The sequence below is a fragment of the Geospiza fortis genome, unplaced genomic scaffold, assembly GCF_000277835.1.
Source record: "Geospiza fortis unplaced genomic scaffold, GeoFor_1.0 scaffold130, whole genome shotgun sequence".
In the NCBI taxonomy this organism is placed as follows: domain Eukaryota; kingdom Metazoa; phylum Chordata; class Aves; order Passeriformes; family Thraupidae; genus Geospiza; species Geospiza fortis.
This window is the reverse complement of record NW_005054300.1, coordinates 15,706,360-15,725,167: the sequence shown is the minus strand read 5'-3', so window position 1 is coordinate 15,725,167 and position 18,808 is coordinate 15,706,360. Positions and strand designations below refer to the sequence as shown.

The following is an 18,808-nucleotide window of genomic DNA, read 5'->3' as shown; positions in this document are numbered from 1 at the left end:
AAGCTAATGCTAGACTTCACTTGAATCTAGGCTGAGCTCATGATAAGCTGCGGTCCTTCAGAAGAACCACTGGCTAGATCTCAATTCTCCAACTGATAATAGGTTGTAAAGAATAATATTCTTTTTCAGCACTGTATTCTGCTATAAAAACACCTAAACTAACACCTGCCACCTGAGGCCATGCTCAGGGCTCACACAGGTGTCTGCCCACTAGTAGATCTTAAAAGAAGGTGTAGGAACTATGATTGAGGTGTTCTGATCACAAGCCTCATAGCAAAAGGTTTTCCCAAACCTTATCTTTTCTAGCTTCTTCCATGTGGCTTGTTTGGATTAGGAGCATTGCAGTCAAACGTATTGAACCTTTCGCAGGCGAGTCCCTGGTCTGAGGTCAAAACTCTTTATCAGCATGAACAGACTTTTTCCAACACTACTGCCTTCTTTCTTGGATGCTCATTTTCTCCTGAGACATTTTTGTCAGATAGGGTATTTCCAAAATTGATCTTCAGGAATCGAAGTTTCTGCCACAGAAATGCAGACTAGAAAACAGAGACTACCAAACTCTAAGTGGGCATACAAACTACTCAGCATATTAAAACCCAGACAACAACAATACCGACAAAAAACCCAAAACAAAGAAAAAAACAAAAACAAACCAAAGAAAACAACAACCCCCCCAAATCAAAACAATAAACTACTGCCAGAAATTAACAAATTTCTTTTTACAGCAGCAATAATTAAAAAACACAGCTGTAGAAAATGCTACAGATTTTTTGAACAGCATATTACAAGTTAGTTTTTCAATAATCAAAGTTTTGCTTATTTCCATCTCATGGTGCAGTAGGTGGGGCAGTGCTACTTCTTTATACAGTTACTGGAATACATTATACATGTCTCTGGGACGGTCTCTGATAGCTGGTATCCTCCAGCAACAGTCATCACACCTAAACAATCAGTTTAAAAACACATTTATTTTTAAACAATGCTATGGCTCTGTTATGATATTGAAGTTCTCTGAAAGAATCTTCTTCCATTTGCACTGACATTTAAGGTTCTTGCCACTTGGAAGGACTGATATGACACAACATTATGAATGATCAATCTTTACATCAGAAAAGCAAAAGCTGTTTTGCACTGGTTAGTTCCCATAAAACAAGAAGGAGATTTTCATTGATCTGGGACATAAAGCTGCAAACATTTTCCCATATAGTCTTGGCACTAGAAAGCATTTCATTCAGAACACAAGAGGGTATTTTTACATTATCAAGGCATGGTAGGTATCAAAACCTGCAATTTAAATTCTAACATACTCAGGTTCAGATTTGTCACAGGTCTCTAGGCTGCTCCTCCCCAGTGACCAGTTACTACCAACTGCCCATTGGTGCCATTTATACGTGCACAAAAACTTTCTTCCAAACCCAGATGTGTAGCTGTGAAGAGCCTGATAGATTCACCCTCACTTAGACGTCAGGGATTACCAGATTGCTGCTGGACCAGCAAAAGCACCAGGGCAGAGAAAGTCAGCAGACAGCCCAGACCAATTTTACTGCCACCTGAACACACCCAGCTGACTCTGCCTGGAGTGGACGCAGCTGTCTCACCTCCTCCTGCCGGCAGATCTGGGGCAGTGGATGGGGAAAGGGAGGAATCCTGGTAGATAAGGAACAGGGAGCACAGATGTCTTCATGGGGAACTACTGCTCACTCTGTGACCCTTGGCCCATCACCAAAGCCATGCACTTCAGGACCACTCTCACATTAAGCATTAACTCAGGCAGTTCAGCTGTGTTGCCGAGTAGCCGGTCAAATATTTACAAGAGTTTCAGAAGGTGCAAGATTAACCTCATCCTTTCAGTGTAAAACCCAATGTCCACAATTTCATACTCTGTTTTGCAAAGCAAGAAGTCACAATTCCAAAGCTTTGAGACTTGCAACACAAAGTCGTTAGAAAGAATAATCCAAACAGGAAAACTAAGAGGGACTCAATGCACACTGTAGACAAAATATTGGCACCACATACAGTGCTGGCAAATAGAGCAGCATGCTGTGTTCCTAAGGGAGAGAACAAGTAAAATCCAGCTCCTAGAGTGGTGATGGCAACCTCACCTGAACAGCAGCCTTTCCTTTTGTCCAGCTGCCTCCAGGTCATTTTACAGTAAAGACAAAAATTGTCACTGCACTTTCAACGATCTCAACAGCTTTCCAACCCTGTGCTCCCCCCCACCCCGCCATTCTCAGCAGCCTTTTGAGAGTTTCCCTGTATAGCAGCATTCTCGTTTCAGGGATTCAACCTTTCAACTGAAGCATGAGAGATCGCTTATACTGCGGAACCGGTGGAGCTGCCAGCCTCCCCTTTGTTGCACAAGGATTTACACTTGAATGGCGCTGAGAAGCAGAGTCTTTTAAGGAAAGGCTGGTGGGGGGAAGACAATTTCCTTGCCAGCATCCTATTCGCAAATCACATTCACCTACCAGCTCAGCTTCTCCAGTTCACATAACTACCGGAACCTTATCGAACTGCTAGTTTCTAAGTTTACTTCGAGGTGACTTTAATGAATAATTTGTTAATTTTAGCTTATTTCAACAAAGATATACATAGCCTTAAGTGAAGTTCATTTCGAGCCTAAATGTGGGCACTTAATGTAATTCAGTCCAATGTAAATGACGTCATTATCTTAATCTATGACTCATTTATGTATTTCCTATTATAGCCCTGCACTGCCATGCACATCATAGTCCATCGAATGGCTTCCACAGCTTTCCCAGAGAGACACTGGGGAACAGCACAATGGCACAGATGCACTGCAGAAAGCCATCTGAAACAAGAGCATGCAAGCCTGCTCCAGGTTTAACAGTGGCACGCTGGCTTTGGCCCTCTACTTAACCATACACACAAGCAGCACACAAGCCTGGTACATTTCTGTTCTTAAGTTGCAAATGGGTGGATAATTACTCATTGGTTTCAGGCTATGTTAGCAGTTACCAAGCAGTATCATATAGCTGCCTTTCAAACAGCGGCACTCTGGTAAATCCACACAGCTTTTTGTTTGTCTGCTTGGAAGCATAAAGCCTGCCATCTCCAAAGAAAAATAACAGCATCCGAAGTTTGAAAATTGGCAAATGCTAATCTGGCATAGAAAAAGATCTGTAAGGAACATTCCTTCTGGTTTTAAAATGTTACACCTGCTTCTGATTAGACTCTATTTCCTGGATTCTGACTTGGCCACATGCTGAAACACACAGACAGCACAGCCTGCAGAGTGCAGCAAGAAAAAGGCTAGCACAATCCAGAGCTGGTGGCAAACCACAGTCCCCATGAAAACCACATGTGCCAGAGACCAAATATTTTGCGTTTTGCTTACTGCTAATAAAGCTGCTTCACTTCATTAAAAGCAGCTTATCATTTTATCTACTCACTCTGATTAATTAGCCTCTAGTTAAAATGAATGAGCACTTGATTCGAGGATTCTATTAATGTGACACTGGTGAACCACCACTCACATACTTCTTCCATCCTTTTCCTTTTACTCTCTACCCTCCCCACACCCAGTGTCTTATCAGATTGACATTCCCAGAGCCCTTTGGGAATACCAAAACACTTTTAAGACAAAGGTGAGTAAGGAGATGTCCCACAGTCCAAAATTCTTCCGAGGCTCAGTTTTCCTGCTGGAATGTACAGATATATGTAATCTACTTCTCACTGTAATTGTGATCACAAGCTTGGAAAGAAACACTTGGAAAAAAGCAAGAGACAGGGAAATAGACTGTGTTGCTGGGAACAGGGGCAAAACAACAATATATTTAGTACATACAATTTGTCCTTCCAGAATAAAAATTTTAACTATGAAGCACAAACAGCAGTCAGTTCCATCAAAAACCTGACTTTCTTAGAGAGCGAAGAACTTTCTCCCAAGCCAAATACCATGTGCTGTATATGCATAAAGACAGCTTCTGCTACTGTATATGCCTACAGATTTCACAGTTGCATATGACCGCCAAAATCTCAACTTCTAGCAGCAAAAAACGTATGTCACCATTATTTAGCCAAGCATCTGAAGACTGAAATACATCCTTAGCTGCTCATTTTGCTGGAAAACAGTGCTTTGCTTCATATACCTAACCTTCTTGTCTAATCAACTGATTTTATTATAACTGTTAGAAATACCCAAATGTATTTGGGAAACTTTAAAAAATAAAGAAAACCCAAAGCCACACACCTTTCCTTTTCCTTCTTTAAAATGTTAAGCTTCCACTCTTTCACAACAATGCCCACCAAAAGACTGAAAAATTATTAGGCTTAAAACTACAACAAATCTGTATTTTGACGGAGGAATGGAAGGAAAGAAGGTGAGGAGGAGGGGAAATAAAACTTCCTGGGTCATTCTAACATTTAGATCTAATCTGTTTAATCAAGAATAGTAACTAGAATAGTAAGGAAGTGACTGGAAACTTTCTATTTATGTTACAAGCAATTTTAGACATCTCTTTCAAGAGAAGAGCTTGGTTAGGGTATGAACTGCAGACTACAAGCACAAGCTTGAAATTCACCATCCAGCATGAAAAGCTGTATGCAAGAAGGCACCAAAGCAAGCTCTGGTTTACATCACACAGCAGGGCAGTAACTGACCATGAGTCACTGATGCACTTCATCTGGCTTTTAAGGCCATCAGCACCAGATAAAAATGTTTTAGGACACATTCTACAAAGCACTTTGCAGTATAAGTTTGCCTGGCAGTTCAAATCTGCACAGAATTTTCTAGACAAAATTTATTCATGGCAAAGCTTCCAAGATGAAATATCTTCTGCCCTGCAGCTGGCAAGGTATTAGTGCAGCTCTCTAATGACTGGGCTAACTGAACAGGAGTCTTCCCATCAGCTAAGCCAAAAAGGGATGAGACAGGATGAATGATTTCTGCTACCCAGCCCTCACAATATCCTAGGCAGCACCACATAAAACCATGTGTATGCCAAACAGAGTAGAAGAGACAAAAACCCCTGGAAAACATGATTTTGAAATATCAACTCATGACTGAAGTTATTTTTCATTCTGCATGAAAGTTTGAGATTTAAGTCTTCTCCATATCAGAGTAAAGAATTAATACCTGTAACATTCATGAAATGAAACTGAAAAAAATCAAAGGTTTTAGTAAAAAGCAAGAGAGGGCAGGCTTATTGTTAAGTTAATGAAGTACTTAAAGACCTTAAGCAGTGGCAAAGTCCTGATTTAAAGTGGGAGATGGTTAAGGCTTTGCAAATTGAGAACTCTGGAAGAATCTGTCATCCTCTCCTAAGGTGTAATACAGCTTTGACAGGCACATCATTTTACTGAATACAGTTATTGAATGAGAAATACTAACCTCAGAGATCTCAAAGGATTTGAGAGAGAAAAAAATCCAAGACCTGAAACAAACACCTTATTGAAATGCTCTACAAAAGCCCAAGAACTGTGAACTTGATTTATAAATTAAAAGAAAAATACAATTAGGGCAAACTTCCAACTGACAGCTAAGTTACTACAGACAGGATGTTTAACATACAGTGTCATCCACCCAAAAATTTTAGCTAGTAGCAGTATCAACCTTTACTTTGGAGATGGCTCAGGTTGATACAAATAAAAACGGAAATTAGGGAAATGATGAGGGAAATAAAAGCTCTTAAAAAAAAAAATCAGTGCAAAATAGTCATTCTAGATGCACTGATACAAAACATAACTTCTGAAAAAATCTGAATGGCGGTAGGATTCCTCTTTTAACAAACAAAAAACTTGAAAATTATCTTTGCCCAAATTTAGTTAAGAAGAATGGGCAGAGAAAAGCAAGCATTAAAGGCAAAAAACAAAACACAGCAAACTGTGGCCCACTGGACAGCCTGATCTTTTGTTGCCTTTTCCCTGCCCTGCCTCTCCCTCTCCTTTCTGTCTCCTTCAACACCTCCAAACTGAGGAGGAGTATTTGTTCCCCATCCTCCATCTCTACTGAACCTGCTCTAGTCCAACACATGGGCAAGAATTTCCTCTTGCTTTGGTTCTCAAATTTCACTGTCACATCCAGCCTCTCCCCCCAGAGCTTTTCACCCCGAGGACTACAGTCTGCATGACTGCATTTGATAATACAGACTCTGCTGCTTAAATACCGTACATTTGCAGACAGTTAAAGCATGTGTTACAAAGGTACCATAAAGGGGCTCAGCAACACACACTTCCTGGGCGTGCAAGCCTGCAGCAGCTGGAAAGGGACCCCGTCCAACATGGGACAGTTTCCCTCTCCTCACTAGGATGAAAGGGAGCACACAGAGACAAGGCCTTTGTGCTGGAGCCCTTCCCAAGCCACAGCTTCACAGCAATGATCTGTCTGACATGTTGCAACTCAGGAAGCATTGTACAGGAAAAGGAGGAGGGGAGCAGCAGGCAGGGATTCCCCTCCAAATTTCCAGTGCTGTGCAAGAAGGACAAACAGATGTACCCAGCCAGAGAGAAACAGCAGTGGGCTGTGCACAGCCTCTCAGCTGATCCTACTGAACTGAGCAGTGGCACTTGGCTCTACTGCACACCACTGCATATGACATATGCTGGGAGGTAGACGATAACAAGAAGCAATGCCCACAATCCTGAAAAAGAGATCTAAAGCTTCCCTCAGCCCCCAACCCAGGGAGTTTGAAGGCAGGGAGTTTTGTACTGTCAGAAACAGTACAAAAACTCAGCTGGAGCTATGAATCCTTCCTCCACACGTGCAGCTCAGCCAAGCCTCCCACATCTCAGTGTGCCCCAAAATTTTGTGTTTCAAAGGAATTTTAGAGCCTTTGCTTGTTTGGGAGAAAACATGTTCAGAAGCCACAAGGCAGCTCCTGCAGGTTCCTCTTAGCATGCCAAAACATCAGTGGCAAAGGCAATGCCTGCCTGCAACAGCACAGGCAGCTGCATTCTTTAGTCTGGCACCAAGGAGGAAAGCTATCATCCATTTCTAAGTTAGATTCAGGGAACCAGCTGGGGACCAACGATTGCCATTTTTGAAGTGCATGAAGAGGAGTGTAACCAGCTTTTCCATAGTAACGAAGATTAGCGGCCTTGAGCCTGACACTCCTGCTGCATTAAAAGATAGGAGACAAAGAGAGAGACAGGTAATTACATAGAAGGAGCCCTGGGGAAATTGCAAACTCCTTGAGAACCCTTTAGCTGGTCTGTATGTTTCTCCTTGTCTCTGCTTCAGCTGTAGGTCCCCAAGAAACACTTGCCCATTAGATCATTAGCTTTATTGCAGAAAGTAGCCAGACAGCTGGTAGTGGCTGTTCAATAAAGACTTAGCTTGCCTCTGCAGCAGCAAGAATGAGATGGAGAATAAGAAAAAGAACATCCCAAGGCACATTACCTGTCTGGAGCTCATCCTTGATACATTAGTGTACTTGGTCAGTGTGAGGGTCTGACAAATGAACTCTGACATATCTTGCTGGGGCAATTTAAGACACTATTGTATCGCACTGTCTTTCAAAACCCGTCACAAATGTTAGCACCATCGAGCAATCCAGCAGGAAAACTTGTATCATGCACTGGCCTCTCCAACCCAGGGCCTAGCAAGTTAGCATAAATCCCTTCTCAGCGCTGGATTAAGATGTCGATTCTGAACCAGAGTGGCTGAGGTCTAGACAGAAGACATTACCTCCACTACAAAGAGCATTTACAGCTATCACAAAGATAGAAGAGCATCTATCTCAAAGCACTAAAGCTCCTAAGCAAATACAAATCTTTAATATTAAAATACATATGCAATTTGTCTAGCAACAAACTTGAGACTACTCATGCAGCTCACAATGCTCTATGAAACAGCACTAATTTTTTGTACTTTATATATCCCCAATACAAACTGAATGCCTTGAAGTGAAAAGATGGACATGGATTTTCCTATCACCACATAGCTACAAAATTAAATTCCTCTCACACACCACATTTTGCACTTCTGTCCAAAAGTGAAAAAAAGTCCAGGTAGTTAAAGACTTGCCATGTGTTTCACCATTCAGAACTAGAGTTGGGCTTCCAGATAGTTCCTGTCTTATCTGTCAGGGATACAACCAGCCACAAAACCATGGCAGACACCAGAGAAGATATCAGGTTTAAAAAACTAACCAAAACAACAACTAAACCAATCTGTATTTGCCTGATCAGATGTACATGTGTGACAATAACGAAAGAAGCACTTTGAGATAGGATTCTTCAACTTGTCTTCTCCAGACCTAACTCTGTCTTTCCATCCAAGCTGATATTCAGGCAAAGATTTAGTTAATCAGTCTGCAATACAACAGTTTAACTTTTTTTCCTCTACAGGTATTTAAAATATATCTCATCTTCTAGATTTTCTCAAGGGACAGTATCCTACACTTAGTAGTAGAGCAAGAAGTGCACAAAGCTCTGGTTTGCATTCCAGCATTAGAAGGGCAACCCACGTGAACCAGAAGTTTGGCTAAATTCCATGAAGACAAATTTCTTCTGCCATCACCTGCCCTTCCAGAAGGAGCAGAGCAGGCAAGACACCTTGAAAAGCAGATAACAATTACCCCTTACCTTTCTGAAGAGGCCGCCGCCAATTAGCACATTCCTGGAGCTTCTGAATCAGGCAAGAAGAAGAAAGGAGGGGAGGGGGAAAAAAAAAGGGGGAGGAGAGAGCTGTTTTCTTCCTCAGCACAACAGTATTTCCTGAGGGGAGAAGAAGAAAAAAAAAGTAGAAAAAAGGAAATAAGCATTAGCTTCCATGATTTTCGAAGAGGCTACTGATTAGAACTCTTGCTTGACAGAGCTACTGTACCACTATTTCTGCACTTGCAAAATACCAGTTTAGGGTGTCCTGTATTTTCCCCATTGTCACCTTACCAAAACAGGGACTATGAATGTCAAGTCAACCACTACTAAGAAAAGCAAAGAGATTGCTGTCAGAATGGGATAAAGCCCCATACTAGAATGGGTTAAAGTCCAATTCAAAAATATTCTGGAGCACTTATTCTATTAAGTAAACAAGCTTCAGCCAAGCTCACACCCACTTCTGTAAAAATTCAAATGAGCCACATTTACTATCAAAATAGTTGGCAAAAGGCAAATTCCAACATGCATACTGAACGTACAGGTATATACCAACATTCAAGTGCTTATGTACTCTGCTCTAAGAGGATCATACCTACAATTATGAGTATTTGCAATTAATCATATGTTCTGTTTCTTTTTAAGACAACTCCTCTTTTTCTTAAGACAATCTACTCCAACTAGATCAAATCTTTCAGTAACAGCAAGAGTAAGTATTTGCGTGGGTTTTTTAAAAACAGAATGAAGGGAAAGGGATCTAAAATACCTTTTGACTAAAGGTACCACTTCGAAATGGAGCTTCACTCCCATAAAACCACAATTCCTCACCTCAGACCATCTATCTCTCTCTGCCCTGCTCCTAACATGACTTTAAAGAAATTTACAGACACAGATTTTTAATGGGCCCCTCCCTACCTCCAGTACCTGCCTCTGATGAAAGGCAGGAAAATCAAGTGGAAAATTATTTTAAAGCATGAATACAAGACATTAACATCTTTGAGGAAATGGCAATCAAGGTTTTCCACAGGGAATGAGCAAAGGGAAACACATCCAGTCTGTTCTCCATCACACTTTGTTGGCTTACATTACTACAGAAAAACTCTACCCTTTTCACTCCTATGGAAAATCTGAACAAGTTCTCAAAATAAGGAAAAAGGTCTATGCTACCTTACATTTCCACACACACTTCTGCCACCCCTCACAACAACAATTAACCCAACTGCTAACAGCACACAGATCCTAGTCTCATGGAAAACATTTGAAATAAGGAGCCCCAACCGCTAGGATACAGCATAAAAGGCAGCACTTCTATCACAGCATCTCCCTCAAAGCCACCACGTCTGTCCAATTCTAAATGGCCACAGTTCCTGCATTTCTCTAGGGGACAAAAGCTCTCTTTTTCTCTCCTCCTGTCAGCAAGACTTAAAGCTGCAAGAGTAATTCTGTCCAGATTCCCCTCTAGATAGGCAGTGATTTAAAGAATTCATGAAGTGGCAGTGTAAATAAACAATGAAAAACTAAATAAAGATCAGAGAAGACAACACACAGAAAATGTGCACTAAGGAGAGAAAGAACAAGCTCAGTGATTCAAAACCTCTTCTGCCTTGTTATGGGCACCCATAAATAGGCGCAGCAATAATTTGACAACGTGAAAGAATGGATCCTGACACAAAAATGTAGCTACTAAAAAACCTGCCTCCTCAACCCTCTGCCTAAAGGCAAAACTTCCCACAGTGTTTAATTTCACTTTCTCAATGTCTTACACCCCTCATCAGTTGCATTTCTGCTTTCTGTCAGCTTTCACCAACTTGTACTAATTGATGCAAAGCAACTTAAGCCAAAACCTGGAGAACTCAAATCAGTTTTGTTGTTGGGGTGTGTTTTTTTTGTTTTTGTTTTTTTAAAGGAAACAGTGCTACAGCCCTAACTGTGGGGACAGGAGAAGAAATGACCCTTAGTGAATTGCTCCTGACACGTGTACATCCCGAGGCTATGTGCAAATCAATACTAGTGAGCAGCTCAGCACAGATCAGGTTGCAAATTGCAAGAAAAAAAAGAAATTGTATCACCCCCTCAAACATACATTATTTTTGTATCCCTAAATCAAATGAATCATTTGCTTTTCTTTTTCATTATCAAATCAAAACAATGCTTTTGACAGTATTTTTCTCCCTGCTAAGAACCCCCCCCCCCCACAGATCTCCAGTAAAGTCTGTTAAGAATTCAAGTACTGGTTTTATTTAAAGTGCTTAAAAATTTTGCACTTCCATCCTATTACTAGTAGGAGGAATAATGTAAAGTAGACACAGAAGATTTGAAGAAAGCATATTTTCAAATTGAACATAAAATCAAGAGGTGGCAAAAAGGAAGTCTTAGTGCAAAAAACCAGTTTTTAAACAACATTCTCAGGCACACAGAAATCTGTCTCAAGTACCATTTAAAGACATAGGTTTGACTTGCTCCAAAGAAAGTGAGATTGGTCTGTTCTCAAATCCTCAGGCAAGAAAAAATATAAAGTGAAATAACGCATTAGCTGAAAGTCAAATCCTAAGTGGGGAAACCTCGCAAAATGATTTACAAAACCAAAAGACTTGACTAAATTTCTGGCAGGGCCAGAGATAATTCATATTAAAAAATGTCAAAATGTTTTGGGTATACAGCCACTGCAGGAAGGAAACAAACAGAAAACTGGGAAACACTGTATCAAACCCCAACAAATCGTTGACATCAACATTAGATAAATGACTAGGCATATGTTGAGTCAAACACCCTCAAGACGGTGTGTGAGTCAACTTCTGCAATGAATTTAGCAGAGCTGCTTTCCTACATCAAGCTTAATAAAAATAATCCTCAATTATTCCAGCCAGGCCTGGGTTCTCATTAAATCTTACACGTTGTGTGCCCATTCTGGACAGTACCTGAGCTGGAGCAGGGATACCAGAATGCAATTTTGACTAATCTTTTCTGAATGATGATACCAGATTTATTCTTAGTGCTGCATAACAAAGGTGCTGTTTTTTCCAGGCATTACCCAAATGTAGCACACTTCCAAAGGAAAATGCAAAAATCCTGCAGGACATTTGCAGGTTCTAGGTCTTAAGTGATCCAGACACTTTTTACATTCAGAAAATAAAATTTTGGCAAAGTAATGCCCCTCGCTTCCAATCTGCACGACATGACTGGTGAAGAGCTTGTTGACCTTATCATGTCTGACCCCTACAAGGAGCCCCCATCAGCTCTTAGAGCAACTCCCATGTCAACAGAAGCTCCCATGGTACACAACCAACTTGGGTGATTTTCTGGTTTATTGCATTTTCTAGCTTCATGATGGCTACTAATTTCATTACACTGAGGAATTAAATCAGAGCACTGCTGTATGCAACAGAACCCTCCCCAAACCTTGAACATAACATGAGGCAACTCAGGGTTTCAACCAAAGTGGGCATCATCACCAGCACCTCATAAAATTTACAGAGAAAACCAAGAAGTGTTCTCAAGGTTCTCCAATCTACATTTAACAACTACTCTTCTTCTGCTGAATTTTAAGTACACTCAGAGTGTACTAATATAGGTCAAGTTTGTATCACAGTAAAAAGTTATTTTCCTTCTTTTCCTGTTGATTTTCAACCTTTTGATCTAGGAGAGGTAACGAAACAACTATTTCCTTAACATCTATTGAGGGAAGTAGCAGTCTCCATTTCTTACTGCAAAAAACAAACATGCAAGCTAAGAAAAAAGAAGATTAAAATACCTACTCTAAAATAGCATGATGAAACTGAACAAAACCTCTCAGCCTTGGATTATGAAGTAAGGAACCGCTCCTGCTTCTGAATCAGGTTTTTTCTTCAAGCTATTTTCTACTATCTACAGCTGGCACAGAATCAGGATGAAATAGAACTCGCACATTTCATTTCATGCAACATTTCATGAAAACACAATATAACATTTACCTACAGCAACATGAGAACAAGCTAGAAATTAGCAAGTTCTCATTTATTTTAGTATGAATTAAAAGCATATCCCTACTACCCGTGCATATGTGTGTATGCACGTGTCTCACACGTACACCAGGGTAAGCCTTCCATCACAAACACCTGTACTGGAGACATTTGTGACGAAAGAAGCTTCTTCAAACATAAATACTATTTTCCCAGAGAACTGTATCTGCACAAAGACAGGAAGCTCTACTCAAAGCTCTTCTCAATCTATTATCATTGTATCTATTACAAAAAGCCAAGAAAAAGTAACCAAAACATTGTTGCAGAAGCACAGACAAAGCATAAAAACATGGTAAGAGTCAATGAAAACACAGGTCTCTTAAATAAATTTTCCTTTTATTTGCCTTAGTGAACTCATGGGGTTCACCACCAAGAGATGTCTAAGTAAAAGACTACACTTTACTTACATGAAATATATTTCTTAAACAAGCATTGTAATTTTTATTAATTTGAGCAAACTTTAATTCAAATGCCTCATTTCATTTCTATATCTTTAAATAGAGGGGTTCACACAATTGTTCCCTATGGCTTTAATGTTACAGCTATCTCTATTTTCCCACCTGCTTTCATTGGATCCTGAAAAAAGCTGTTCCCAAAATGACATTTGTCCATGCAAAAAATCTGTGCTTTCTGAAGCACATGGATGCATTTAGGTAACATACCTATTAAAGCATACTAACCTCTGTATGACATTTACCTTCCAGTCTAACTGCATTGACCCCACCAAGAATGAAAAAAATTATTTAATTTTCTCTTAATCACCTGAAAAGGTACTTACTAAGCACAAGTAAGATTTATACCTCATATTTTATATGCAAAGTCTTGAGGACCAAACCCAGTGCACTGAAGCACAATGAGAGATACTCGTCACTTGAAAAATTTAGTCCCTTCCAAAGAAACAGGGTGGGAATAACTTTGTCAAACATTTATTTCTCCTTTTTAAGCTAGATCTAGAAGAAAGAAATATCTTTGTCTAAAAGCCTTGCCCCTCAACCTTCCCCTGGGTGACAGGATGCTGATAAACCAGCTAAAATAACTGGTGGAGTGGGGCCCAGGAGCCAGGACATAAGGGACAGGAGAGACAGGTGCATGGGCACATCTGGAAAGCAGCATCCTGCTGGGTCCCTGCTGGGGTGGCAACCACTGCTGCTCCCTGCTGCCAGGTGGTACCCTGTGTGCTGCTGTCAGTGGGCTAGTGCTGACTTAGCAACAGCCCCAAGGATAAGGGGGGTGGGAAGGGGGCATTCAGAAGCTTTTTTTTTGCAGCAACTACCTCTATCTTACAAGCCTGATTTCGTGTTTTTCTATCTTATTCTTAATTAAAAAGAAGACACACTTCATGCTGGAAATAGGTATTTTTTGAAGTTTCAATCATTTAGCCTGTTAAACCCAAGCTTGTAATATGGGTGTTATTTCCTAAAAACATACAGTAAATGCATTAAATTATTGATAGTCATTAAACAGGAAAAAAATTTAAACAGCTCTCAGCTTTTATCAATCATTTATGCAGTTTCCACTTGCACATCTCACTGGGTTGCTATCATATAGCACAGAGCAAAGAGTACAAATCCTGAAGGCATGAATTCATTTTCTCTTGATGCAGAGTAAAAATATTCTTGGCAGCAGGAGAGAGGCTAAAACATGAAGCAGAATGGTTGAAAGGAGGCTTCTGTCTTTTGCAGTGAACAGGTAGCAATACCAGGGAGCAGCAATTTGAGGCACCAAAGCCCATCCACTTCTGCTGTAAGGGCCAGTAACAACGTCATCAATCACCTCCAACACCTGGCAGCAGTTACAGCCAGCCCGACAGTGTTTACAAATTTGATCCCTATTTGAAATACATGTTAATTCAATGGTGTATGGGGAAAACAAGGAGCATTGAGGTGAATAGTAAAGCATCCAGCAACTTGAGCGAGATGAAGATTTCACCCCAAGCTGCTCACTAGCTCATGAGCCAGTGAGACTGATGATGTACAGAAAACCCCAACTTGTCACACTGACAGCCTGAGCTCAGAAAAATGGCAGAGTCTGGGATAGTCTCTTGAAGCTATTATGAACCTTTACTGGGGCAAGTTATAACTAGACCTAATGCTTTCAGCAGGTCTGAATGACTCATGTCAACACGGGGAATCTGGAGATAGATGCCAGTTGGTGGCACCTTGCCTGGCTGCAATAGGCCGGCTACCAGTGAAGAGATCTTCATCAACATCCCATTTTTTGGTCCATTTTATGCATGGAATGAAAACCTGTCTTACAAGAGCTGCTCTCTTACCTTTCATCCCTGGCAATTTATTGAAATTCACTACTTTACAGTAAAAAAGAGAACACAGTCCTCAGCAACAAGTCAGGTATGATTGCAGCATGCAAGGACCCACCTGATGTACCTCTACAGCAGCAACTGCAGGTGAGCCCTAGCCATAAAAATATCAATGCAAAACACACAAACCCCAGCTCTGGCTGGATATTCAGACAGTGAAACCTTAGCCCTGCAGCAGGCCTGCTACTGGAACCCAAATTAATTTGTTTTAAACTACCTTGTGTCTGTTTAAATGAGCTGTAATAATAGCTCTAAAGCAAAGTGCAGACACATCCAAAAGCTAAACACAATGCTGAGGACTGCTCGAGAAATGCGTGCCCACACCCAGATCCCACTTAGAAACTACTAGCAGGAAAAATTTGTCATAATCCAAGAGTTCCACTCCCAACAATGGCTTCAGTCCCTTCAAAAAAAACCATTTCTGTCCACAGAGGAAAAAAAAAAAAAAAGGATGTTAGAGATTAGGAAAAAGTACAAAAAGAATCATTGTCTGTTACCAAAATCTAAGTCCTATGGAGGTTAGTATTTTTCCTGAAAACGATTCAAGAATGCACTGAGTCGAGCAACTAGATAATGCCAAATGTTGATACAAAAGCAGCCAGGAAAAGCTGCAGTCACTGGAAAACATTTTCTAGCCTGATTGTTTACAGGCAACTATGTTATAAAATACAAAAATATTCATTTCCAACCATCATTAGTGCAAATCTACAACATGTTAAAAAAAACCACTGAATTAAGACACACATCTCATTACACTGAGTCCCAGGAAAGGCAGCACAGTATTTAAAGTAATACTATGAAAGCTATTACACCACAGAATTGATTTCATCATATATCAACAAACTAAGTAATTCACAATAAATTTCAATATAATATTAATCCTTATCTATATACAAAACTGTAAGAGTAATAGCCCATTAGTATTATTAATGCAGCACCCAACCACGAGCAGCCTTCACACTGGTCCAGGAACCAGCACCAAGCTCAGAGAGATGCCCACTTATCCTTCAGGCCATAAGCAGTGTTCCACTGTGCTACCTGCCAAGATAAGGACAATGGAAATCATTGACAGGAGGTGCTTGGGCCAGCTCCACAGCTGCCTGCCTGAAGCTGCTGCTGCAGCTGAGGGAAGCACAGCCTGAGCACCCAGCTTTGCCAGGGCTGCTGCCCCCTCCCCACTGCCTCCGAGGTGAGACAAGGAAAAAGTCTGGTTTAGGTGGGTGTTTGCGTGCATGCAAAAGCATTCACTGCTTGTAATGCATCCTTCTTGCCAAACCTTTTCTATTTTTTTAATATATAATTTTTTTAGACCACTCAAGTTCCTATCTCCTCCCTACACCCCACTGAGAATGTTCATTTCAAGCAGCTACCAGTGCTATTTAATTTTGTCTGGCCTGTAAAGCACATTAGTCTTCCAATGAAGTATCTGGAATTTTTATTTTGAAGCCACAATCTGGATCTCTAGCTAAGAGATGTGGTGGAAGCACAGAATTAATTCCCTAGCATTTCCCCTTCCTAACCAATGTGAGGCTTGTATATGACGGGATAAGCAAAGGCTACAAAACAAACTCAAATCCCCAAACAGAAGTCTCATGACAACTGCAGCTAAGTCTAATGAAAAGCAACTGTGAACTAGTAGTGAAAGCCTTTCAAAATCTCCTTACTATTTGTAAGGAATACATTATGAGAGGAGAGAGATGCATCTTTAGTACAGAATTGCATGTTTAACTGAACCATCACAGATTCACACTCAAGGCTTAACTGTTTGAGTTCCAACAGTTTGAGAGGCAGGGCCTTTCTACTGGACAGTTGGGTTTGGTACACCAGTCTCTGCGCATACTCACCACCCACCCCTCTTTGTTTTAATAAACTGATTCCATGATAAAAGCCATTTAAAATAACAAAGCCAAACAACTGTCAAACTACCACTAATATGAGCCTTCAAACAGGTTTCCATTTCATAAATCATTTTGGTGATCTAGTTTCACACCACCCCAGGGAAAGTTACACGCATAACAGAGAAAATTCACCATCAATATGCAGAGATCATTTGGCAACCATATCACTGCTAGTAAAGACCTGTGCAGTGGCACCATGCTTTCCATGCATTGCATATGCAGGACAGAAAAGCTCCTTAAAACAAATGCATTAGCTCCAGGCTTGCAAAATCATCAAAAGACAACCAGTTCTGCTTCAGGTGCTTGGTCATCTACTCCTCCCTGAACCAGCACATAGTGGGCGGGAGGAAGGTAACAGAGCATTAGTGGAGGCTACTTACTTGCCACCCTTGCCAGGAAAGTAATGTGAATAATTTTCAAAAGATTTGCTAACGACCCCAAGGGTTCAGATAATGAACCCAAAAGTTCAGAGATCTCAAATATGGAAGACATTGCTCTGCTAGTTGAAACTTTTTCCATGTCTCCTGTTCAAAGACCATGCTAAGAACATCATTATTATTATAATGTACACTACACACATTTTGAGGTATTATTACATTAATACTTCCTACCATTTTGTAACAATAACCTACATTTAAACTACTTCTCATACTTTCTTTGCCTCTTAATAAATTAATTCTCTTATTCAGCTCACAAGTTCTGATGTTTCTTTCCTTTGTCACAGACTTCTGCTATCAGTGGTCAATGGACAAGACCTAGTATTAGTCTCCCAGAGGAGGAAAAAAAAAAATCAGTGAACCACAATCTTGGTGTGCATATATAGCAGGCTGTATTTTCCACCTCTAGCACATTTCCTTGTCCTGAAGCCCAGATAGCCCTTAGTCAATACTTTTCCTCTGGAAATTCATCCAAGAGCTAATTTCTCATTACAAGAAATTCAGCCTCAGGAATTTAATCAGCAACCGAAGCAGAGGGGCAAAACAACTGTCTCCAAGGGACTCTTTACATGGATAAACTCCTGAACGAAACTCTTATTACTGACAATTCTGATGTTCCTAAAACAAAAGTATAGCTGCAGTATATGAAAGCCTGATACAATATGATACAATTCATTACTTAATACTATATATTACTCATGCTCCAAGATCAGAGGCTTTTCCATAGCTCATCCTTCTCATGTGAATTATTTCCTCCTCTCATCAAATAATCTGAAATACTTTCAAACAGAATAGTAGTAAGTTGAGCAAGAAGTTAACTGGTTATCTGAAGTTATCAACTAAAGCAAGTATTTTCATAATAATTGCAGTTAGACCTAATGGGAAATGTAGAACTAGAATTCCTGTAAGAAGGCTTCAGCTGAAGGTCTTCTGTGAATAATAACAAAAACGCAGTAGTCAAGAGATGACATTCAGGACTGGGGAAAGAGGTAACTGACAGAGCAACCAGACCCCAAAATAACCACCTGTCATTCAGCCAGAGGCTCCAAGTCTGCAAAGAGCACCATAGCAGGAATCACTTCACTTCCCTGGGCTTTGTGCAAGCCAGTTAGCAAAACCAAGGTGTTCGTGGCTGATCCTGCAGCTCCCATTGGTCGATCCTTACTTTCACACGTCAGCAGCAGTCATGTCTTAGAAATATCAGCTGCAGTTTATACTCCAACAATTTCAGCTAACACAGACCAGAACCAGTGCACTTCCCTGAAACTTGCACACAAAATCCCTGGCTATTTTCAATGGTACCACCTGCTCCCTGCTTCCCCAGCCAGCGGCCCCATGTACTCATCATGCAGCATCCCACACTACCACAAAGGCCTTGAGCAGGTGGGACAGGAACAGTTGAAGGGTTTGTTAACAACATCTTTGAGACCAGTTCAGAACACAAAATTTAAAAGCTTCATTAGCTACAGGTCCTCTGTTTATGCTCTGTGTCAAGAGTTGAATCAGTAGAGAATGTTTAGATAGAAAGAGATGGGGGATTGTTCAACACTACCTGTGTGATTTACAAGGCTCAGTTTCACTGTGGATCACTTGGATGTA

At 40.6% G+C, this 18,808-nt stretch overlaps 1 protein-coding gene across 4 annotated transcripts in view; it reads right to left on the bottom strand.

The window, feature by feature from the left end:
• Positions 1 to 8,679, bottom strand: part of ZMIZ1 (zinc finger MIZ-type containing 1) — a 285,918-nt gene extending 277,239 nt beyond the window's left edge. For all 4 annotated transcript variants that reach the window (XM_005417270.2, XM_031062580.1, XM_031062587.1 and 1 more), the window contains exon 1: positions 8,548 to 8,679. The gene's annotated coding sequence lies outside the window, so the exon portion shown is untranslated. The remainder of the gene's footprint in view (positions 1 to 8,547) is intronic.
• Between the last annotated feature and the right edge of the window lie 10,129 nt (positions 8,680 to 18,808).